The sequence below is a fragment of the Furipterus horrens genome, unplaced genomic scaffold (genome assembly GCF_987537825.1).
Source record: "Furipterus horrens unplaced genomic scaffold, mFurHor1.1.pri manual_scaffold_6, whole genome shotgun sequence".
In the NCBI taxonomy this organism is placed as follows: Eukaryota; Metazoa; Chordata; class Mammalia; order Chiroptera; family Furipteridae; genus Furipterus; species Furipterus horrens.
This window is the reverse complement of record NW_028327176.1, coordinates 167,665,440-167,690,818: the sequence shown is the minus strand read 5'-3', so window position 1 is coordinate 167,690,818 and position 25,379 is coordinate 167,665,440. Positions and strand designations below refer to the sequence as shown.

At 36.0% G+C, this 25,379-nt stretch overlaps 1 long non-coding RNA gene across 1 annotated transcript in view; it reads right to left on the bottom strand.

The window, feature by feature from the left end:
- Positions 1–25,379, bottom strand: part of LOC150007778 (uncharacterized) — an 81,546-nt gene that overhangs the window by 38,521 nt on the left and 17,646 nt on the right. The window contains exon 2 of the long non-coding RNA XR_016511838.1: positions 7,224–7,276. This is a non-coding gene — a long non-coding RNA (uncharacterized LOC150007778). The remainder of the gene's footprint in view (positions 1–7,223; positions 7,277–25,379) is intronic.

The following is a 25,379-nucleotide window of genomic DNA, read 5'->3' as shown; positions in this document are numbered from 1 at the left end:
GCAACATGGGTGGCATAATCATCTAAGACAAACATAATGTTAAGTGGAAGAAACCAGACATAACAGAGTACAAAAGTAATCTATGGTGATAGAGCAGGATAGTGCTTAAATTTAGGGTGGGAAGAGTGAATAATGACTGGGTGGGGACTCAAAGGAGGCTTCTAGAATGGAAATGGACTTTCCTGATCTGGTTACACATATGGCTTCACTTTTTTGAGTCAATACTTGTAACATGCATGCACTTTTCTATATATATGCTATACTTCTATTGAAAAATTTAATTAAAGGAGCATGAGGAAACAAATATTCTTTATTCACTGATGAAAGTCATATAACTCTATAGAACCTTTCTGGGAGGCAATTTGGTAACACTTACTAACTGAATAATTTCATTTCTAGAAGTCTATTATAAGGATATATTCAAAAGGAATAAAAATAAAGAGAATAAAAAATAATAACTTTTGAAGCACTAATGTGTTATGTACTGTTTTTAGAAAACTCAAATATGTTAGTGTATTTATTTGGAATTAATAAATAAATACACTAATTACTAACTAATGGTGTTATCCAACTTATACAGGTGTGCATAACAGTGTTATGTTTAATAGTAAATATCAGGAACATAAATAATTCCCAATAATAAAATAAATATTTGTTCATTTACACAATAAAATGAATAATGTAGATATATATGAAAATACGTTCATAATTTGTTAACAAAATAACAAACAAGTAATTACTTTACAGCTCATTTTCTTTTAAAAACTAAAGATAAACATGCACAGAGAAATAAGCCAGGAAGGACACAAATTAAACTATTAAGTTTCATTATCTCTGGCAGGTAGAATTGTGGGAAGAACTGGTACTTTGAAGTTTATACATTTCACTATTTATGTTCTACAGAATGTTTTACAATGAGCATGTGTGTGTTGTAGTCATGATTAGGAAAAGTCGTTTCCCATCAAAAGTAATAAGAATAATAATACATATTAATATATCCATTCTTTATCTGTCAAAACTTAAAGCAATATAAAATAAAGTCAGAAAATAGCTTATCTTAAAATATATCTAATAAGGATTAAATGGAATATATCTCAACACTTCTGCATTTAATTCCCCTCACATTTTTTTTTAGCCAAATCTTAAGACTGATCTTTAAATCCTTTTCTTCTTAATATTAGTGAACTCCAAAAAATGTGTATGGTAATAAATATTTTTATATCCTCTTTATGAGAAAACTATGTCTATATTTCTTACCTCTTTGTTTTGGTAGTACTGAATGGAAACTTTAATTCACAAGGTCTAAAAGTAGACTGCACAACAACGCAAGTGTAAAAACCATTAGTGGCAGCAGCATTTGCTAAATACTGACATCTGACTGTGTGATAGATCAAGTCAAGCAGCTTTGGGGTATCTAATTCTAAAAAGTGAAGGTATATGGAACAAGAATAAGAAGTTCTTGGCACCTAGGTCAACAGAACTTCTTCTGATAGAACTGCTGTTGTTTCAGCCTTACCTAAGTAAAAGGAATGTTTTGAAGAGTTGGATTTCAAAATAAGTGGGCCAAATTGCGGGACATAAATACTGTATTTATATGTACACAAAGAATGTAGGGCAATTCATAGCCAGGAGAAATCTATTTTAAACCAAAACGTTTAAAATCTCTCTTCATCATATCCTTCTGATTAAACAGTTCATCAAGAAGACAGATTGCAAGTCCTTTAGTATTCATGCCTAAAAGGTCAGAAAACTTTGGCAAGAAGAAGAAGAAAAAGAACAAGAAAAAAAGAAAGAAATGAAAACAAACAAGGGACTTGAAGGAGCTGTGAGCATCCAAACCCTGGCATTAGATTTGGCAACAGGTGAATTTTCTTTGGAGGGTATTAATTTTGTAAGTCAAAGCTATTAAAATCCAACTTCCCGTTTCAGGTCTGGAAGGCATAATGCACAGGTCTCTTGCTCCAGCTCTCCCTAGGGGCTGTATTTAATCCAACTAGTCCCACTCCCTTCACTGGCTCATATTTTAAATGCAAAATCTACTGGCCAAGCCCATTCATTTAGTCTTGCCACATACTGTGTGGAAGTCTATGTCAAGGTTAATCGGGCCTTCCGGGATAAATATACATGGCTTTCCAAAATGCACAAGACTATGGTTCCCAAAAAGGTCTCATGACACTTTTAAATCTCAGATAAATGTTCAGTACTCTTTTGCCTCACAACTTAGTTAGACGAACTGCCATTCATTTTTAAAATGGTTATTCACCACCCTTTATTTTCATCTTACTCCTTCAAGATGCTTGACTCGAACAATCCTTTGACCACAAGAGAACTGATCCATTATGTTTCCTTAATATACTTGCATATCGTCTTCTACTCTCTCTTAAAAGACCACTTCTTTTTTCTTCTTTAACCTCAATTCCTCCTATATCCTCTACCATCAGTCCCATTACAAGGGATGAGCTGTCTATGGCCTGTATGATGCCAACCCTTCCACTTGTGCACTTGTGCACTTGTGCCCAGCTCTGATCCCTTCTTGCCCAAGTCTCCTCTCCGTTCCCCTCATTGCCTATCTTTCTCCATCCTACTATTATTCAAAAACAAACATACTCATCCTCTTCTCATCTTTCAAAACGCTCTCTTAACACCTCTTACCCCTCCAGCTACTGCCTTATTTCTCTTCTGTCACAAAACTCTTCCAGAGTTTTCTATACTTACTGCCTCCAACTCACACACACACACCCCACTCCTACTCCCCGCCATTCTCTTAATCTTATTTCAAGGGAGCTCCCTTCCCCTGCCTCTCCACAGAAGCCGCCTGGGTCAAGAGCAACAAAAATCTCCACACTACTTAATCTGTTATTCCTCAATCCTCATTTAATTGGTCAGTTTTTAACATTTGATGCAATCAATCACTGCTTCCTCCTGAAAATGCTTTTCTGAGCAGACATCTAAGATAAGGCTACCCTTCTGACTTTCCTCTTCCCCAACTGTTTGGTTCTCAGTCTCCTTTTCTGGCTCCATTACCCTCTCAACTAGCAGTTTCCCAAGTCTCAGTCTTTTGTTCTCTTCTATGTGTTTACTCACTCTCTAGGTAATCTCATCCAGGCTCTTAACTCATCTGCTTAAACATTGTCTATTTATTGAGCTTTCCCAGATGTATAATCCCTGCCCCCTGCCCTGACACATCCAGCTGCATACCTGACACCTCCAGTAGGATATCTAACAGGCATCGCGCACGTCAATGTCATAAACTGAGCTCCGCCCCACCCTGCTGAAACCTGCCTCCCTCATGTTTTTCTTCACCTCAGTGTGGCAATCCTATCTGTCCACTGGCTCAGGCCAATAAATCCTGGAGTCTTCCTCGGCTCTTCTTCCTTTCACTTCACTGTTCCCCAGCCCCAAAGTGGAATCCATCAGAAAGCCCTATTATCTCTAGCTCCAAAATATATACAGTAATGGCCAGTATCTACCACCTCTGCTGTGATTACTCTTGTGCACACCACTATCGCTTTCATTTGACTTTTTATAATAGACACCTCCCTGGTCTTCCTGCTTCCACACTGGTCCCTTCACGCACTCTATTCCCAACACAGCTGACAGACTGATCTTTCAAAATATGTGACTCCCCTGCTCAAAATCTTGAATTGGCTCTTTATGTCACTCAAAGTAAAGGGCAAAATCCTTACCATGCTCTCCAAGAACCACCCTATCATGCCCTCTTCAGCACCTCTGTTTCTTCTCTGATGTCGCTTACTACGTTTTACCTGCCTCTGACTCCATCTGCTCCAGTCACAATGACCTACTCACTGTTCCCAGGACAAGCCAGGCTCTCTCTCACCTCAGAGTATATGCACTTGTTATTACCTCTTCCAAAAATACACTTTTTATGTAAGATAAAAACATGGCTCACCACCTCACCTCCTTCAAGTCCTCACTCGGTGAGACATTCCCTGAACAAAGTGCAACCCTTCACATTGTCCTCTCTTTTCTCCACTGTTCTCTTCACTTATCAGCACATAACACTTCTTATGTTTTCTATTCAATGGTAACTTCTGTGAAGACAGGGATATTTGTCCATTTTTGTCATTGCTGTATCCCCAACACTTGTACTAGTGCCTGGGACACAGTGTTTAATTAATTGAATGAGTGAATTCAGTCAGCTTACTGTTAAATGTGTTACTGAAACGTATGTATTTATGGTGAGCAAGAAAAATTATTTTGGATTAAACTGGAAAGCAGAAGAAAGTAGAAGACAGAAATAGGAAGATGAAGGGGTAAAAACAGAGAGGATGGGCTAATACAGAAGATGAGGTAGAACCAACTATTAATAAGATACATTGAGCTGTAGAGGTTTCCCCACATCATACAGGTACTGTCCATATGTAGCTCCTGAGTACCTGAGGCTTGAAGTTCCTAGACAGGGACAGCCTAACTCCATGGCTGTTGAACTACACTCCTACCCTGGAGTCTCTTGAACTATAGCTGATTTTCCAGGACTGAGGATCCTGGGAACACATCCAAGTGACAAGAAGAGTCCTGGACCAGGGATTGAAGAGGGCTAGGGCTAGACTATGGCCTACGAAAGAATCCAGGCCCTGGTGTTCTTGAAAGACAGAGATGGAGCCCAGCTTCTGATTCCTGACAACTCCCAATGGCACTAGACAGAGGTTTACGTCCCTGTTCTACTACTTATGAGCTGATTGTTATTTATATGTCTTTCACCTCCCTGAACCTGCAGTTATAAAATGAGAATGATAAAAGGACATATCTCATAGAGTTATTATAAAAATTAAATGACATGATATATGTACAGAATATAGTCTAGGGCTTGGCACATAGTAAGCATTCCATACATGGTAACTTTTTAAAACTTATTTCAGTACCTCATATATATAATATCTAAGAGTCTAAGAACAAGTTCTTTAATTTCATCTACCCTTTTAAGCAACCAAAAATTTAAAAACAAGCAAAAAACTGCATTATATGAATGACTTGTTTATGAACTCATATAAACAATGCTCTGAAAATAATTTTGAATACAATGAGATGCTTTAAAGACTTTTAATAAAGGACTTCAGAAAGATTTCCCTAGATTGTATAGCAGAGGTAAAAAATAATTTTCCCTTAACATTATGGTCATTACCAAATAACACAGCTTGCTAAAAGAGTAAATTCTGGAAATTGCCTTAGGTGGCCTGAAATAAGTTTGCTGAACAAAAGTCAACTAGAAGTTAATTCTCAGTATTCAATCAACTAAGAGATGATAACCTTTCAGCTGCTACAATGTCAGAAAGTATGTGTATGTATGGAGGGGTGGGGCAGCCAGGGCAGTGGTGAAGGTCAAGGCACTCAGAAGACTCAGAGCAATAACCAATTACCAATCAACATGGGAATACTAAGTACTTCACCACCCTGAGGTTCTAGTACCTACCAACTGAATAACAGCCCTGCTTATATTGTCTTACATCCCACAGGGAATGGCTGATCAAAAAAGTGAATTTAGAACTCTCAGAACTCACCTCTCTTTTGCAGCCTAATGCTGACCTTCCCCTTTGCCCTTACTAGACGATCCTTACATTATAAAACCTCTAACCAGGATGGAGGGGAGAGGGGAAAGAAGGGAAAGGGTCGAGTTAAGGAACTAGAATAAATGACCCATGGACATGGACAACAGGGCGGGAAGTGACTGTGGGAGAGGGGATGGGGTAGGCAAGGTAGGGGAGAGCAATGGGGGGAAAAATGGGACAACTATAATAGAAAAACAATTTTTAAAAAAGCAAAAAATTAAAAAAAATAATAGTGCTTATGAAACCTATTCCCATTGCTATAAAAGTACATGAATTTTGAAAAATAAATAGAAGCTGAAAATTATTACTCTCAAGTGTTCACACAAAAAACACATTCTTTGTGAGTTATACATGTCAGATTATTAACCTGAGATGAAAGACTTTCTGTATTTAATAGGTGGCTAATTTTCCCTACACTACATAGGCAGACAGTTCACTGAAAATAGTAACATTTTACTAGGTTCTAAATAAATCTCCTAAAACATATTAGCTGTTTGACCTTGAGTGGCACATTAACATTCCCTGATGCTCAGTTTCTTCCTCTGTAAAGTGGAGAAGTGGGACTAGACAATTTCTGAAGTTCTTTCCAGAGGTAATATTTTCGAGATTCTGTCTTGAATCCAACATCCTCCATGAGCAGTGAATCCTGGGGACTTCCAGTGCTGGAATCCCCACTACAACATCCGCTTGACCATCTGTTGGCAGCTAATTTACTACCTCCTGAGGCCCTTCAATCAAACTTTCAACAGTTGTTTTCATCAGAAGATTCTTCCATCTATTAAGTTGAAGTCTGTCTCTCTCAAATTTTCACATATAGATCATGAAAACTGAATATTCTATGTAATTACCCCTCTCTGCATCAGGGTTACTATACTGAATTTAAATGACTTCCTTATCAAGCTTTAAAATAACTATATATAAGTAATATCACATATGTATATTGCTGTGGCTGAAGAACAGGGACATCATTTCTTGAGTCAGGTAGTTTTGAATTATACAGCCTATATAATTATATGTTCTTCTTTCTACATTGGGTTTCAATCCAACAAGCATAACAACAATAACCTAGATGTTCTGAAGCATATTTATATTTATTATAATACAGATTCAACACCCATATGGATATCTGCATTGTCATGTGGATTTTGCATAGATATGCTTTAAAAATAGGTAAGTAAAATGTATAAGGCATATGAATATATCATAAAGGATGATATTCAAATAGTTAAAAAGCACTGTAAGATCAACTCAAACGCAGCATTATCATAAGGACTTAGTGATAATATCTTTGAAACTTTATCACATTCAAAATGTATGAGAAGTCTTACAAACAAGGCTTTGAGCTAATGAGTTCTACTCATTTAACTCTGTGACTAATAACATATTCATTTTTGTTTACTTTTATTTGCCACAGTTATGAGCATCCACAACACTCCTATAAATGTTGGAACCCAAATTCTTTTTCATTTTAATCATGAATGAATCATTTTAAGGAGTTTGGGTTTGTTTGATTTCTCTATACTTTCAAATCAACATTAGATTATAATTTCTTATGAAGTCAGAACTCAGAACAATCTACTGAATATTTTGATTTCAGGAAAGTACAAACTGAGCACAGCAATATGCACATTTAAGAAGAGTTGTTATTGTACTTACAAAGGGTACTAGGAACAGACCTCAGCAATTCTGTGCTTCAAAGTAAGCTTGATCTACAATTAGATAAAAAAAAAACACAAAAGTCTTTATGAGTGCCTACCAGGCAAAATGTATCACCCTAGGCAAAAAAGCAAAATCAGCTTTACTATGAACATTATGTTTCAGTTTCCTCACTTGTAAAATGGAGGTAAAATCACCAAACTCTACTGCCTGGTAAAGTGTTTGTAGACACTAAAGCAGAAAAAGCATGTGGAAGAATATTGAAAACCAGAAAGTACCATAGGGACAGTAAGATGTTAGAATAGTTGCAATTACTATTGTTATCCATTTAAGTGCAATTCTTATTAGAATATTAACCTAAATGTCTGAATCCCATATTAAAAAAAAAAAAAAATCAAGCTCAAATTTTCTCAAGGAGAAACTTTCTCAAGACATTTTAGAACTTCCTGCTTATTTTACTTCTAGCCAAAAATACTGCAAAACAGCCACTCTCGTCATTCTTTCACACCTCTGTTTCCAATCCTGGCCAGACTCTCAAATACAAAAAAGATGTGTTAAGATAGTCAGGGGAAAAGTTCAGTGGATGCTACTGAACCTCTAAAACAAACTTTGGAACAAAAGCAATGGCAGTTATTTTTTGGAAGTCAGTCTGTGGTTCTCCCATCTACTGAGATGGTCAATCTGCCCAAATTTTTACAGTCTTAATGATTAAACATTTGAATTGCCTACCGTGTTTTCCTTATAGTTGTAATCCTAATTCCCAGAATTGAAATCTTATATTTGCCTAAGGTGATGGAATGTAGAGGGATCATTCAAACCCTGCCAGACTTGAAAACATGTTCAAAACTTTACATCTTATATTCAGTAACTTTAGTAATAGAGACACTTGATAACAGCTTTATTTCTTTCCTCTAATACCTATTCTAATAAGAACTCACAAGAGACTCAGGAGAGTGTGGAAAGGGAATAAGGGCCGTTCTGTTCTGATGGAATGATCTCAGTGTTCAATGATTTCCCTCTAGTTTGCGCTACAATCATGGAGTTGTGAAGGAGTTCATGTCAGTCTTCTGCAGCTGAAGAGAGAAGGGCTTTAAAGATAGACAAGGAGTAGGATGGGACATAACACGGGAAAAAATAGAATTCTTGATGATGAAAAATCCCCATATACAAAATGGAAACTAATATTCAGGTGGATTAATTTTAGATGTTTTGATGATGTCATTCTTTGAAGGGCCATTAGAAATCAGTGAGTTATTTAAATGGAAATGTTAGAAGGATTTAGGGAGACTAAATCCCCACAATTTCCAGGAAATATAAAGCATGATCTACCTTAGGATGGCTTTAAATGTATAATTAAAAGAAGAAAACTTTAATGCTTTGCTAGTCATGGCAGCTAGGACTCCTGTGCTTTATTTTTTTACCTAAAAGAGGAAAAACAACAGTGAAACTAAAACCACCAATTTCAATTCCATGGGCCAAATCCTAAAAATAGGTCAGACTCAGCTTTCTTATGGAAAGAAATACAAAGTAAGAAAGAAAAAAAAACCAGAAGATCCGAACTGCTTTTCAAAGTCGTCTGAATTTAATGCCAAGTCCACAAGGCCTCTTGGTTTTTAGGCACCTCCTGTGAACTGTGTTGAGCTTTATACAGTCACCAGTGACTAAGTTCACGATGCTGGGATGTGATTTAAAAAAAGAAGTTATTAAAAAGCATACATGCTTAGTTCATTACACTGTTTAAACATAAATTTCGATTATTACAGAGATTTATGTTGGAATAGTTTTAGTAATGGATCAACTCAGACATAACTTTCTTAAAGATGGTACACATCTTGCAAACAAGAGAGAAGGATCAAAATTTCATGTTCTACATGCATTTGCCTTCTAGATGAATCTTTCACAAATATTTATTATCTACAGCCATGCCATGTGTTATGCGGCATATAAAAGTTAAGAAAATCTGAATGCATTAGTGGAAAGAGCTTAAAATAATTTATATAGCATGCCTATCACAGAATAAGTCCTTAGTACCTGTTAGCTACTGCAATAATGACAGCAGCAATGAAGACTCTTTTTCATATAAAACATTCCAAATTCTTGCTTTCATTTTTCACAAATATATTGTGCTATTCATCTCACTTTTAATAACAACAAGCTTTCTTCCTGCAAGGGAAAAAGGGTCAAACAAATGTATAAAAACATAACACTATGTGTAATGTGATTGGGGAGGTAAAAACAAAGTATTATTGTTACTCAAAATAAGGTGTGGAAATCGGGTAAGACTGCCTTCTTGTGGGTTTTGAAAGACAGGAAGTGGTTCAATAGTTAGTTCAGCTAGATTACAGACTACATAAAAGGAATTGTCAGGCAATGTAGCATCTAGTCTTGAATGCCAGGCTTATATTTTAGATTTTTTTTTCACCAAGGAAGATGAAACCAGTAAAGGTATTTGAAGAGGGGAGTAAAATATACATGATTACATGTATGCATGCATATATATGTGTGTCTATACATGTATCACCCATTCATCCATTCTCTCAAAGTGCAACACCACACTACTCCAAAATACTTTTTTCCTTCCTGGTCAATGATTTACCCTTCCATTCTAGGGAGATGATTGTCTGGCTGCACAGAGAAAGCTAGAAGACCTAGGGGTGCACATGAGGCTCTCTGAAGTCAGCACCACGGTAGGCAGGAGCACAGGCTTCAAGTAGGGGGGCTAAGGGACAACCTGGACCTGCAGCATCTGAAGGAGACTTCCTCTTAGGAGACCTGGACATACCATCAGAACAGGCTAGAGGCTGCCTACCTTGTCCCATGAGAGATACCTAATTTGTTCTGAAGTACTCCCACGGGAAGAATTGCATGAGAAGACTAAAATGCTACCCATCCTAGAGGCTGAGAAAGAGTTTCTGCTTAGATTTGGAGAAATATGGGAGCAGGAGCAGAAAACTTTCCTGTCTACATCTTAAGTTAGATGATTCTTTTTCTAGTGCTTGCTGTATTAGTTTCCTAGGACTACTGTAACAGACTGGATATAAAACAACAGAAATTTATTCTCTCAAATTCTGGAGGCTAGAAATCTGAAACCACAGTGTTGGGAAATAATACTTCCTAGCCTCTTCTAGAGTATGATGATTACTAGCAATCTTTGGTATTCTTGGCTTATAGATGCATCATTTCAATCTCTGCCTTTACCTTCACATGCCCTTCTCTCTTATGTGTGTCTGATCCAAATTTCCCTCTTTTTGTAAGGATACCAATCATTAGATTAGGGCCCACACTTACAGACCTTAATTCCTAAGATCATTTTCACACATTCCAGAATTTGGGACTTTAATATATCTTGTGAAGAACACAATTTTACCCATAACAGTTGGGTTGTTGATCAGTGAAGAGAAAATGCTGTGTCTCCTACTATTCAATGGCTCTGTCTAATCCAGTGACCTAATGTCTTAACCAAGGACTTACAAAGTCACTAGTATCCAGAATTCCAGGAGGCAGAGACACAAAGATCTACAGGTGCCTAAACACAAGCATCCAACCTCCTAATACTCCTGACCTCTCCACTACAATCTGCTTAAGGGTCCAGTCTCAAGAACGAAGGAAGTGATTACCTACCAGAAGTGAAAAAACTATACAGCAACCCCATCCTGAGTTTAGATATCTAATTCCAGCAACAATATGGAGGATACACTAAAACTAGATGGCAGATCTCCAGGAGACAAAATAGGAGGTTGTTGCAACAGTCCAAATGAAGGGCAATAAGAGATGGAAAAGAGAGACCCAAGATGGTGGAGGAATAAGTGGAAGGTACACTAACTTCCTCCCAGGACCAATCTGGAATTACAACTTAATTGTTGAAAAATCATCTGGAATAACCAACTGAACACTAGCTGGAGAGAAATCTTATAACCACAGAGAGACAGAGAAGGTCACTTCATTACAATGTGACTGGTAGGAGGTGCAGAGACATGAAAGGGCTAGCAGTTGAAGGGACTGAGAAATGGCTCAGCAGCCAGGGATTCCCCCTGAGAAGGGAAGGGTCTAAACCCCTAACTGGGCTTCCCGGCCTACAGCAACAGAGTGGAAAGTGAAATAGCATTCCCCTGTGAAACAGCTGGAGACAAAGAGCTCTTAAACGAATCACGTACAAAAATATTTTGGCACCCACTTACCCTGAGCTCTAGCAGAGGGAGGGCAGAGAGGACTGGAGATGCCTGGGGAGAATTTGGGGCAGTGGCTTTGAGGAGAGAACTGAGGGAGCAGCCAAATGGGCCCCAGTGCTGACTCATTCCCCATACTGCAGGAAGACCATTACCTTCCAAGTGGCATCATCCTGAGGGGAAGCAAAAGCCCTGCCCATAGGAATTAATCTGCCCCACCCTCAGGGCTTAAACCTGATGGCTGATTACAGATTGAATAGATTAACAACTAAAGGAGACAGAAAAAGGCAGTAGATCTCTGGTAGTCTCCAACAGGCTGCCAAGGACCAGACTGGTACATGATCTGACGCCACCAGGGGCAGATCCAGGAAGTGCAAATCAATCTAAGAAGCAGCAACAAACTAGAGGAATAGCAAAAACGGGGAGACAGAGAAATAAGCCCCCATCGAAAGGAAAGGAAAAATCTCCAGAAAGAGTGCTAAATGAAATAGAGGAAAGCAGACTATCAGACATGGAATTCAAAACATGGATTATAGGGAAGCTCAACGAGCTCAGCAAGCTCAAAGAAAACTACAAAGAACTCGAGGGAAATTACAAGGAACTTACCAGCATGAAAAAGGACATAGAAGCTATTAATAACAGCCAGGAGGAAATGAAGAACACAATTTCTGAATTGAAGAACACAGTAGAAGGAATTAAAAGCAGGCTAGAGGTAGCAGAAAATTGGATCAGCAAGCTGGAGGACAATGTAAAAAAAAAAAAAAAAATTACCAGACAGTGCAACAAAGTGAAAAAGGACTGAAAAAGAATGAAGAGATTTTAAGAGAGCTGCATGAAAACATGAAACATAATAATATCTGCATCATAAGAATACCAGAAGGAGACGAAGAGGAGCGAGGAATAGAAAACTTGTTTGAAAAACTAATGACAGAAAACTTCCCTAACTTGATGAGAGAAAAAGTCATGCAAGTCCAGGAAGCACAAAGGGTCCAGATGAAGATGAACCCCAAAAGGCCAACCCCAAGACACATCACAATTAAAATGGCAACATTCAAAGACAAAGAGAGAATCCTAAAAGCAGCAAGAGAGAAACAACTAATAACATACAAGGGAGCTCCAATAAGGCTATCATCAGATTTCTCAACAGAAATACTACAAATCAAAAGGGAATGGCAAAAAAATATTCCAAGTAATGAAAAACAAAGGCCTATAACCAAGACTACTCTACACAGCAAGACTCTCATTCAAAATGCAAGGTGAAATAAGGAGTTTCCCAGACAAAAGAAGGCTAAAAGAATATATCTCCACCAAATCAGCATTGCAAGAGATGCTAAAGGGTCTGCTTTAAGAAGATGAAGAAACAAAGAGAGACAGAGAGGAATACAAGTACAAAGGGGAAAAATGACAATGAATAAGTACCTATCAATAATAACAAAAGAACTTATGCATCCCTATGTTCATAGCAGCACTATTTATAATAGCCAAGTGCTGTAAACAGCCTAAGTGCCCATCTGTAGATGAGTGGATCAAAAAAGTGTGGTACATTTACACAATGGAATACTATGTAGCAGAAAGAAAGAAGGAACTTCTACCATTTGTGACAGCATGGATGGAACTAGAGAGAATTATGCTTAGCGAAATAAGCCAGGCAATGAAAGACAAATACCATATGATATCACCTAATACAGGAAACTAATGAACAACACAAACAAATGAGCAAAACTGAACCAGAGGCATGTAAACAAGGAGCAGACTAACAGAGATAAGGGGGGAGGGGGAGGGAGAGAAGGGGGATAAGAAGGGGAAGGGTCTAGTAAAAGAACATGTATAAACAATCCATGGACATGGACAATGGGATGGGGATTGACTGTGGGGGAAGGGGTGGGCAGGGTAAGGGAGAGCAATGGGAAAAGAAGTGGGACAACTGTAATAGAAAAACAAACAAACAAAATTTTAGTGGGAAAATAAAGAAAACAAAATAAATAAATAAATGAACCAGCGAATCCCACCACCACCTCCCCCCCAAAAACTTCACATGTAGGAAAGTGAACAAAAGAAGATATAAAGAATGGAAATGCAATTTTAGTGAATATTAGAAGGATAAGGATTTTCCTTCACGCTGTATATTTTTCTCCCTACCTGATTTCTCCAGAATTTAACATTCTGAAGACGTGAGTAATGATATAAGGTTCTTTGCATAAAACTAATAAGACCAGGTGTTAATAGAGGTTTTGTTGACCAAGACTTTGATTGGAATGTCATGCCTAAAGGAGACATGCTTGGGCTCCAGGTGTTACCAAAAAGCCCTGAGGAACTGGGATTGACTTTCAAAGGCAATAAAAACCCACGAGAAAAAAAGGCCTGATACCTTGGTTAGTTGTGCGGTCCATGGCAATCTCCCCAGGGAAGGAACAAACATTGCTTTCCTGAAAGATGGCTAGCAGAGACCTTAAGGCACAATGGAAAACCTGAAGGACTTGGAAAAGACAGGCGTTTACAGGCAAGGTTAAATGGCAGGCATGTGGCTCAGCTTCTGTGCCCTGATGGGCAGACTGAAGGTCACCCTAAAGGTTCCTTGTGTAAGTTCCAGCAAAGCAGACTTAAAGATCATATGAGATCATTTGCTGCTCTTGTTGTGTTTATGCAAATGAACAGGATTAATTAAAAATGGACTTAATGTAGTTCCTTTAATGATAAGGAGAAAAATTGCAATTCAAGGAAAATCACAATGCTCAGTGGTAGACTATAAAGTAGTGCAACTAACTGTCCTTAAAGTTTATTTTCGCTTAAGCTTTGTTTTCATTTGAAAGTTAAACTAGGTCTGTGACATCATCAAAGATGCTTAATTTATAGGCAAGAAGAATGTCAAATGCCTTGCAACTGGATGTCTTCCCAATAAGACAGTATCACAGATTTAGAGACTGGCTTGTGGGTTATGTTGCATAAATTAACATGTGTGTTCTGTTTCCATAGGTCATAAGCCTATGATCTCATTACCTGAGTGATTGTCTGTATGTATAAGCCTCACTTAAGCTTGTCTGCATCGCTGCCTCCTGAGAGTCAGTGGTTTGGCTGAACTAAGTGGTTGGGTTGACGCAGTATGGGGTGATCTGTGGGCTTCACTTTAAAACTGGTTTCTCTTTTCTATCCTAATGGCTTAGACAGAAAGGGCCCAGAGGTCAGAGGGGGGGAACCTAAAATATTCCCCTCAGCCCAAACTAAGTATAGTGGGCAAAAGGGTTTTGGACAGGAGTGATGTGCCTGGCACACCTTCCTCCAAAGAAGCCTTTTTTTTTCCTAATGTGGGACATTGAAAAATTAATCCCTGCCTTTTGTCATTTAGTGGTTATGGATTGAATGATGCCTTTTAACCCTGTTGCCAAATCTGTTGCCCCCAGAATACAACAAGGATGCCAGCTTGTTAAACTAACTGACTTGGCGTCTGCAAGATCCTTCCCCATGTGGGAAGGCCACCCTCCCCTCCACACCCCAACACTTATTAGGGATTTCTTGACCCATGGGTAGGTAGGACGACGACCATGTCCAGCTTGAAGTAGCTAGAGGAGCACGAGACTTTGGCCCATTGTCCTTTATAAGATTATAAAGGGTCTTAAGTCTAAGAGGGAGGAATTGTTACAGAGCAGGGGTCCCCCCAAAAATTAATTAATTTTTAAGAAGTAACTGACATTAGAAAAATAAAAATAAAAATAAATTTAAAAAAGAAAGAGATGGAAAAGACAGGCTGAATTCACAAGAATTTCTGGTAATAGAACTGACAGGATTTAGTAATATTACCAAATATATCTTTCACTAAACTTGAGAACTTTTAGGTCATTATTTCCTCAAATCACTTTCTCTATTGTTTTATCTCTATCTTTAGAGTCCACTTATATTCATGGTAGATCTTCTGATATTATCCTTCAAGTGATAAAGTCTCTGTTCATTTTTTAATTTTTTATGTTATTGAGATTAATTAATTGCTATTATCTATCTTTAAATTCATTGCCTCTTTTTCTGCCATCTTCAAGCTGCTTTTAAAACCACACAGTTATTTTTTTCATTTCATATATTGTATTTCTCCATTCCAAAATTTCTACTTGGTTCTTTTTAAGAATTTCTATTTCTCTGTTGAAATTCTCTACTGACTTATTGTGATATTTTTCTCTACATTTTTATATAGTAATAATAGCTGCTTTAAAATCTTGTCTGCTAACTCCAATTTCTAGAGTAAGTCTCTATTGATTACTTTTTCTTTTGAGTATAGTATCACTCTCCTGTTTTCTTCTAGTAATTTTGTTTTCATCCTAAATCTTGTAGAAAAAAAATATATATATATACATATATATATATATGAATAATATTGATGTTTTATTTGTTTGCTTTAGCCAAAAACACCTTGGCAAACTCAAACTCCAAACTGTTAGCCTTATGGTGGTTAGCAACTGAAATCTTTATTCAATACTTTCAACCTTAGGTGGCTACTCCCTACCACACATGCATACCTCAGAGGTCAACGAGATATTTGGACAAAGTAAACATAAAATATAGTGGGTTCTCCCTCTGTGTCTCCCTCCCTTCTAGAATTCTCACCCTCACTATCCAGTCACCATGGTAACATTGAATACAATGCTGACTAGAGCTTCCTTTAGGTGAAAATCATTAAATATGGGAAACTCATATTTAATGCTATACTCTGCTTCCAAGTATCAGTGCTTCTCCAGGTTCTGCCCACCTTTTTTTTTTTTTTTTTTTTTTGTACTCTAGTAACTTCAATAATTGTTTTATATATATAACATATATAAACGTATCACTTTTAACACACACACGCAAAACACATGTGTATGCCTCTCTGCGTATATAAAATTATGTGTATATTGTCTTCTGGGTTTGTGTATAATTGTTATCATTGCAATGGTTGATCTGATCTGTGATACTCTGTGAGAAGAAACCAAACCTAAGATAAGATTAGATGTATTCCCTGTTTAAAAAGTAATTAGGAAAAAAATCAGTACATAATACAGTCCTTAAATGAAAAATGAGACATGTTAACAAAAAATAACCCAACAGAAAAAATGAGCAAAATAATGAACACAAATAGTCAATAAAATAGAGCAAAAAATCAGCTCTAGCAATAGTCAAGTAACTTCAAATTAAGATAACTTTACACTGATTTTAACAAAAAATAAGACACATAACAAAAGAAGATACGGACCAATAGGAATTCATACATATTGCTTGTGGGACTATAACTTGGTATTATTTTGAAAAGCTGATTATTTGCTATGACCCAACAATTCAATTCCAAAATATTTACAACATAAAAAAAAAGCTCTTTGTGCATCAGAAGAAATGAACTAGGATGTTGAGAGAAGCATATTTCATAGCAACAGCAAAAATCTAGGAAACCAAATGTCCACTTAAAAGGAATGGACAAATTTTGATATAAACCCAAAGGGTTTTTTGTATATTTTATTGATTCAAAGTTAATATTACATAGCAATAAAAAGGAATAACCTACTACTGACATTAATATGTATTATCTTAGCAATAATACCAAGTAGAAAATACTAGATATATACATTATGAAACCATTTTAATAAAACTCAAAAAACAAGTAAATAATACCTTATTTCAATTCACTTGGCTATGTGTTAAAACTATTTTTTAAGAGACTCATTAATTTGAAAATCTGCATAGAGCTTACCTCTGGGAGGAGATGGATAACTAAAGAATGCAAAGGTACGGTATTTTTCTAACTCTCACAAAGTTGATTAATTCATAGATAGTGAAAATGTTCCATAAATTATTCATATTACATATAATTTTGTATGTATAAAATAATATATTAAAATATACAAGGGTCAGAAATTGAAGAGAGTTGGGAAAAGATGCATAATTGCATAATAGCAAGAAGAAGATCTTGCAGCCATGTTTTCAGCTGAGTAAATACTTTACTTGATTAAATAAACTTTTTTTGTAAATCCCAACTAGAATGACATTTAAATTATTAGGTAATAGTATGTCTTTTAGAATTACCATACTTTCTGCAAGTAATAAGGTTTTCAAAAGTCATATTTGTGTTAAAATGATATTCTGAGTATGTATTCATAAACTTGTAATTTGATTAAAATATATTTTTGATGAAATAAGTTTGACTTCACTTTTATGTACAAATATTATGGCACTTGCAACTTAGTACTTTACCTGATAATTTAAATGGACCTTCCCTTTTAGTTTATAACTAGCTTGATAGTAATACAGTAATTATTGCTGAGACAAAAACATATTAAACTCTATCATTCTCAGATAAGATTTCTGTTACAACCTCCTTCTCCAATATCTTGTCTCAAGCGATATGTGCTTTTTTTGTTTAATGTAAATCATTTTGAAAGAAATGCTTTCAGAAGAAAACCATGTATGATTAATGCTGACTTGAAAAGATACCCTAAAATTCTGTGGTCTTCTGAACATAACATGTTTTTAAAAAAGCTATTTGGGATCATATTGTAGATTTTCCAAAAAAGGCCACAGAGAGCCTTTTTCTAGTGATGTTATAGAGTTCATCTTGAAAGCGGCTGGGAATATTTAGGGAAATAGTCAGAATTTGGAATGTAATTAGAGTCTTAGTCATTAGGATAAAGAACATACCAGAAAACAATCAATCTGCCAGGCTTTCTCAGACCAAGGATGGAAAGTGAATTATAAATCCAGAAAAGATTTCCAGAGGAAAAAATATTCCTTATTTCTTTCTTCTACTTACCAAGTATTTTTTAAGTTCTAATGGGTCAGTTTCTCCAACAAGTTTACTGGTTCAGTTTACTGGAACACTAAAAAATAAAAGTGATTAAGAGCAGGGAAAATGCCTATGTGGAGTAAGGCTGAGATCCTTCCTGTTCCAGTGTGGTCTGTGGACCAGACGAGAGCTTGGTAGAAATGCAGAATCTTGGGCCCACCCAGACTTACTGAGTCAGAATCTTCATGTCCACAAGACCTCCACGTAATTTATGTGCACATTAAGTTGAAGGACACACTGGTGTAAATTAAGTTTATTTTAAATAAAATTGCATAAAAACCATCTGCTTTTCTTGAGGTTATTAAATTCCACAGAAATGTATATGAATAATAAGGAAAGCCTAGAGAGAGTTGCCACTATATTCTTTTAATCACTCTTTTAACTTTAAAAAAAAAAACTACATTATATCACTTTTTCTGGATATTTGTCTGTGTGAACTGAAAAAGCCAGAAAAGCAGCGATTTCCCTTAGGATGAAGGACACGTGTAAGATCTTTAAGGGCAATTATTAAGCTGGGATTATTATTCTGTTAAAAATCCTTTTCCGTTTTTTGTTTTTTCTTTAATGAAAAAAAACAAAACACCAAAACAAACCCACTTATCCCAGTAGATATTAACTTTTTAATTTATGAAGTTTGAGTGAAGAAGAAATTAAAAGTATCCAGTTAATATGTTGTCATTAGAATTTATGGTAACCCTTAGAATGGTTAAAATAGTCATAAACTAGCCTTTTTCCTAATTCTTATATATAATTCATCAGCAAGTCCTGTGAGTCCGAGCTCCATTGTATTTCTCTAGTTCTCCCTTTTCTCGGAAACTCTTCTCACCCAAATCACCATCATCTCTCTGCTGGCCCAAACTGGCTTCCATACACCCACTCTGGCCTCTCTCCAGTCCTCAAAGAGCAGTCAGGGGGACCTTTGTAAATGTAAATCATGGCTTAAGGCCTTACACAGGCTCCTGTACAATGGCCTGATGGGCCCTGCATGAAAAGCCCCAGCTGCCCTCACCAAAAGTTACGTCCCTGTCCTCCTTATGGTGAACCATGGTAGCCTCAAGTCCCCATTCCTGCGTCGGAACCTGTTCCTGCCTCTGGACCTCTGCACCTGCTCTTCTCTGCTCACTCTGGTTCCTTTCACACCTAGCTCATTCTTACCCTTCAACTCAAAGGTGACCTGAGTGAGGAGGTTTTTCCTGGCCTGGCCACCTTACCTAAAACAGCACTTGGTCCCTCACACCCCAGTCACTCTAGTACATCACTGTTTCTTTCCTACAATCCAAAAGTATAAACTGTAATAACCTTGTTGATTAGGTCTTCTGTTTATTGCTTGTCTCCCCAATTAGACTTCGTGGTTCATGAAAACAGGGACTGGTCCAGCTTTCTCACTGCTCTATCCCTAGCACCCAGCACAGTGCATGCAACAGAGAGGTGGGCACAAAACATTTCATGAATAAAATAAACTGATATTATCAAGATATGGTTCTTAGATGATTATTAAATATACATTGTAGTTACTATTTTCTTGTAATTTTATTCAAATAGGAAAAACTTAAAACACATTCAAGTAAAATCACTCTACTATAAATTGTCATTGTGTCTCTCCAGGAATAACTCATTGTTTTGAGCACCTACTATGTAACAGGCTCTATACCAAGCATTAGCAATAAAGCACTGAACAAAACACAAAAATTTGTACCTGTGTAGATTTTCCTCTATTGAAAAAAATGTATGCAAATGATGTACAAATCAATTAAAATGTATTAAAATATATCATACCTGAACAGCAACAGCTGATGAAGGTAGAGCTGGTAAGGCTATACACCAAGGTGCTGATGTAATACAAAAAGTATCATTCAGAAAATAAAAGATAATTCCAAGCTGCCTCACTAGAGGTAGCAAAAATCCATTTATTTTGGCTTATGATGGATCTACTTACTACTAAGAAGTAAAAAAAAAAAGTAAGATGAAACAGAAATACTTTTATGTAAACATTCAGATATATATGCAATAATGTTTCTTACATTATTGTTTATAACAGTCAAAACTTGGAAACAATCTAAATATCCCTCAGTAGAAGATTCATTTAATAAAATGTGGTGATTGCAGACTATAGAATGTTATGCAGCCATTAAAAGAATGAGGACACCTTAAAGCTACTGACATTAAGAAAATCCAAGGTATATTACCAAAAAATAAAGCAAGTTCCAGAACAACATAGATAGTATATATTTATTAAAGGTATGTATATATGTACAATGTGTTTACTAAAGTTATGGAAATAGAACTGCAAAAAGAAGGGATGGATGGAAGGAAGGAAGGGAGGGAGGGAGAGAAATGGAAGGTAGGGAAGAAGAAAGGGAGGAAGGGAGGAAGGAAGAAATTGACATAAGAAAAAAGAAAAACCTGAATAGGACTATATCTATGAAAGAAATTAAATCTGTAACTTCTTTCCCAAGAAGAAAACTTCACTCCAAGATTTCATCAGTGATTCCTTGAAACCTTTAAGAAATAACACCAACCTTACACAAAGTCTTCCAGAGAGAGGAAACAGGTGAGCATTGCCCATCTCATTTTATGAGGGCAGCATGTTCAGGTCAAAATCTGACAAGAAATTTTTATAGGAAAGAAACACCACAAGAACAAGTCAACTCTCCCATGAACATAGATACAAAAATCATACACAAATTATAAGTAAATCAAATCCAGATGTATAAAAAAGGGGGAAAAAAACTACCACCACAACCAAAATGGGTTCTCCCCAGAAATGCACGGGTGATTTAGTAATTAAAACCTATTAATAAAATTCAACAAACTTACAGAAAAGGAAAAGAGAAAACTCATGTGGTCAACTTAAAAGATCCAGAAAAATAAAAGTATTTGATAAAACTCAACATTCATTCATGATAGAAAAGAATTCTTAGTCTAGGAATATAGAGAACTTCCTTAATCAGTGATAGCTATGAAAAGAAAACAAACAGAAAAATCCTACAGAAAACATTATAATTTATAGTAAAATAGAAAAAGCCCAACCCATTTCCCATACTCATTGTCTTGAATATAACAGATACACAAAAATATTTGTTGTTAAATTGATAAACCAAATCAGCGAGAGTTGAGATGTAATAATAGAGTTGTTTCAACATAAATGGTTGATATGTATAGGGTAATAATGAACTTAATTGCTGTTCCAAAGATGTTTATTGTGTTATTTGATTTAAAAACTCCAGAATTACAATCATCCTCTTCAGAAATTATGGCAGTACAATGTAAATTAGGCCCAGTAAAATAAATGCAAAATTTAAAACAGGGCAATAGTGATCATGTAGATTTACTACTTGCATATTTGTATTGTTTCCCCACTCCTCTTTTTTTACTATTAGAAAATTCTGTATTAATTATTTTACAGCTGCATTCTTTTGTCTTCTTTGTAAATTACTTCAAGTCAATAGCAGAATTAACCCCTGAATAAATAAATAAAAAACAAATGTGCGTAAGATAGGACTCAGTTAACAACATTCCTCTTTTTAAGACCTCAATTATTATTGTGAGAAAAAAAATCTAAATACCACTATATCCTAAAACACATTTCTCTTTTCCATTTAAAAATGTTTTTAACAGAAATTTTAAAGCTCTCTCAAAATTGAATTACAAGAATTCCCTTTAGTTTTTTTTATTTTGGTAGCCATTTTGAGAAGCACAAATTACTTGTGAACAAAAATTAATTCATAAAGAAATATGAGAGTCATTAACATTGAACATTATCTCCCTGTATATTAAGTCTTAGAGGTTCTGGATTATTTAAATTATAATAAATCTTTTCCTGCAACTTAAACTGTGTAGTCCACATTAATAATAAATATATGTCACATTCTAATATACAAAGACCAAAATTGTGTGCCCATTCAGCTCAACCTTTCAAATGGCTTTCCTTCTAATATAAGGATGATTCCAACACACACATACAGTAGCTATGTTATGAGGTCTTTGAAGGAAAAACCTGTTTAGTCAACTGGCACACAGTGTGTACTCAGTAAAGATGGTGAATGAAACAGATTTAATTCATTTTATTCTAAAATAGAAACACTAAAACATGTTGGGTACAAAATAAAATTATATTAGTAGGACAGTAATTACTACTAGAAAATATTTCCAAATTCTCTTTTAAAAATAAGTAAAACATCTGGCATTGGCACCAGTTGTTAAGAATTGACTGTGATCTAATCCCTTTACATTTGTTACCATATTTAAACCTTACAAAAGCCTTACAAGGCAAATACTATTAGCATACATATTTTATAGATGAGGATCAAAGGCTTAGAGTTACATAATTTGCCTAGGTCACATAGCTACTCAAGGTAGAGAAAGGCTTTGACCTCAAACAATCTGTCTCTCACATTTATTGACCCTTTTAACCACTATGTTACCCTATCCTGAATTTTTTGAACTGCTTTTCACTTACAGTATGTAGTCTTGGAAAGTCAATAAGGAAAGAAAAAAAAAAGCAATAGGCAGACTTCTACTTCCTAAAAGGAGATATGAGACGTAATGAAAGTGCTTGTAATGGCACATACTGAAGCCAAGATGGTGGTTTTTAATAAAACCGAGAAAGGGTGGATTGCTTTCCCACAGAAATTGTGGAAACACAGACGCTGTCCAACCTTAGAAATGTAAAATTGTTCATGTTTTTGATCTCTGGACCAAAGGAAAAACTACAAATTCCTCTGTTTGGAACACTTAATGGAAGAGTTTAAAAGGAAACCATTATTATAATCATGGTACTCACCAGCACTATGAGAATTCAAGCTCTGTCAACATTTTCTTTATAAATTCACTGTTAGGCCTTTCCAACTCATCCAGTGTTATTCAGCTAGAGCTTTAAAATCTGAAATGTAAGATCTTAAATTGTGTGTGATATTATTCCAAGAATTAAGAAGGAAAATGGATATCATGTGATACAGACACAATAGAAAAATGTTTGACTTAGGCAGCATTTTAACAGGTATTAGCTGTCTTTTACTTTGTTTTTCTTGCTTTGGAACAAAGGTTAGGGGAGGAAGGTTGATCTGGGATGGAAGGATGTATTGTCATCTAACCATGAGCAAAATTTGAAAAGCTCAGTATGTTATGTACAGTTGGATAAAGTTTAAAAACCTAGATGCTGTCTCCACTTTCTAAGTCTGCACAACACTTGGAATCTCATAAAGAGAGATTACTTTAAGAATTCTGGCACTTTGCTTTCAGTCTAACTATAAAAAATGAAAGAATAGTCATTTCTAATCCTGTCCAGTACATTCCAGGTAAATGGAAGCAAGAAGACATAGAATAAAAGGAACTACCTCAGTCATTTCAGAACTTCAACAAACATTGAACTAAATTCCTTTCTGAATAAGGGTTAAAGCTGAAGGGATCTGATTCCTCTGACAATGCCTCTGTTCTCTACGTGCCCAATGTTCCTTGACATTATTATTTCCTCATCTTCCCTTCTTGAGATGACTTGCCTCTAATATGAAATCAAAGGTGAAAGGTAATGTAGCAAACAGTACCTTGTGAAAGCAATCAAAATAAACTTACTTAACTTAATCTGGAATTATAGTTCATGTCACCCTCTATCATGCTTAAAGACAAGAATAAATGGTTTGTAGGGTCCCATTAGATAGCTAAGTCAGAAGAGAACAAATGAAACAACGCAATCCAATCAATCCATTATGGCTGATGTACAGTCACAAAATATAGAAGAGACCAAGAAAGATCGGGCCCCTCCCTGATGCTCAAGAATAACAGAGTGAGTTTCCCAAACCCACCCAATTTGACTTGAATCACATAAATGTAACCTGATGTTCCTTCTTTTGTTCATCTATCTAATTAGATTTTTACCTTGATGGAACTTTAAAAAGATATGGTCTACATGAAGTTCCAATTTTAAACTCCCTCTGCCTTCCCAGATTACTAAAAATCAATTGGTTGATTATCAGAGTGAAGAGTGGTTTATCTTTAATTTAATCTTCATTGTATTCTTTTCCATTACTGTTTAGTCCCCTTATACCCCTTGCCCCCAGCAATCACAACACTGTCGTCTATGTCCATGAGTCCTTTTTCCTTTTTGCGCAATCCCTTCGCCCCTTAACCACCTCCAACCAGCTGCCATCTGCTTTTCATATGAGTCTGTCTCTGTTCTGTTTGTTAGTTCAGTTTGTTCATTAGATTCCACATGTGCGTGAAATAATATGGTGTTTATCTTTTTCTGACTGGCTTATTTCACTTAGCATAATGTTCTCCACACTGCTGCAAAACGTAAAATTTTCTTCTTTTTTACAGCCTAACAGAATACCATTGCGTAAATGTTCTGTAGTTGTTTTATCCACTCATCTACTGATGGGCACTTGGGCTGCTTCCATATCTTGGGATTGTAAATAACACTGCAATGAATATAAGGGTGCTTATGTTCTTTCAAGTTAATGTTTTGGGTTCTTTGAATATATTTCCAGAAGTGGGATCGCTGGGTCAAAAGGGAGATCCATTTTTAACTTTTTGAGGTATCTCCATACAGCTTTCCATAGTGGCTGCACCAGCCTGCATTCCCACCAACAGTGCAAAAGGGCTCCCCTTACTCCACATCCTCGCCAGCACTTGTGGTTTCTTGACTTATTGTTGATAGCCATTATGACCGCAGTGAGATGACATCTCATTGTGGTTTTAATTTGCATTTCTCTGATGATTAGTGAGGTTGAGTATTTTTTGATATGTCTGTTGGGCGTGTGTATGTTCTCTTTGGAGAACTGTCTATTCACATCATTTGCTCATTTTTTTAACTGGATTGTTTGTTTGTTTTAATGTTTTGTAAGTACTTTATTAATGTCGGATGTTAACTCCTTATCAGATGTATCAGCAAATATGTTCTCCCAGTCTGTGGTTTGTCTTTTTATTATGTTGATGTTTTCCTATGACATGCAAAAACTTTTTAGTTTGATGTAGTACCATTTGTTTATTTTTTCTTTTGTTTCCCTTGCCTGGGAAGATATATCCAATAAAATATTGCTATGAGCAATGTCCAAGATTTTGCTGCCTATGTTTTCTTCTAGGATTTTTATGATTTGGGGTCTAACATTTGAATCTTTGATCCATTTTGAATTTATTCTTAAGTTTGATAGGAAGGTGGTCTGGTTTCATTTTTCTGCACATATTGATCCAATTTTCCCA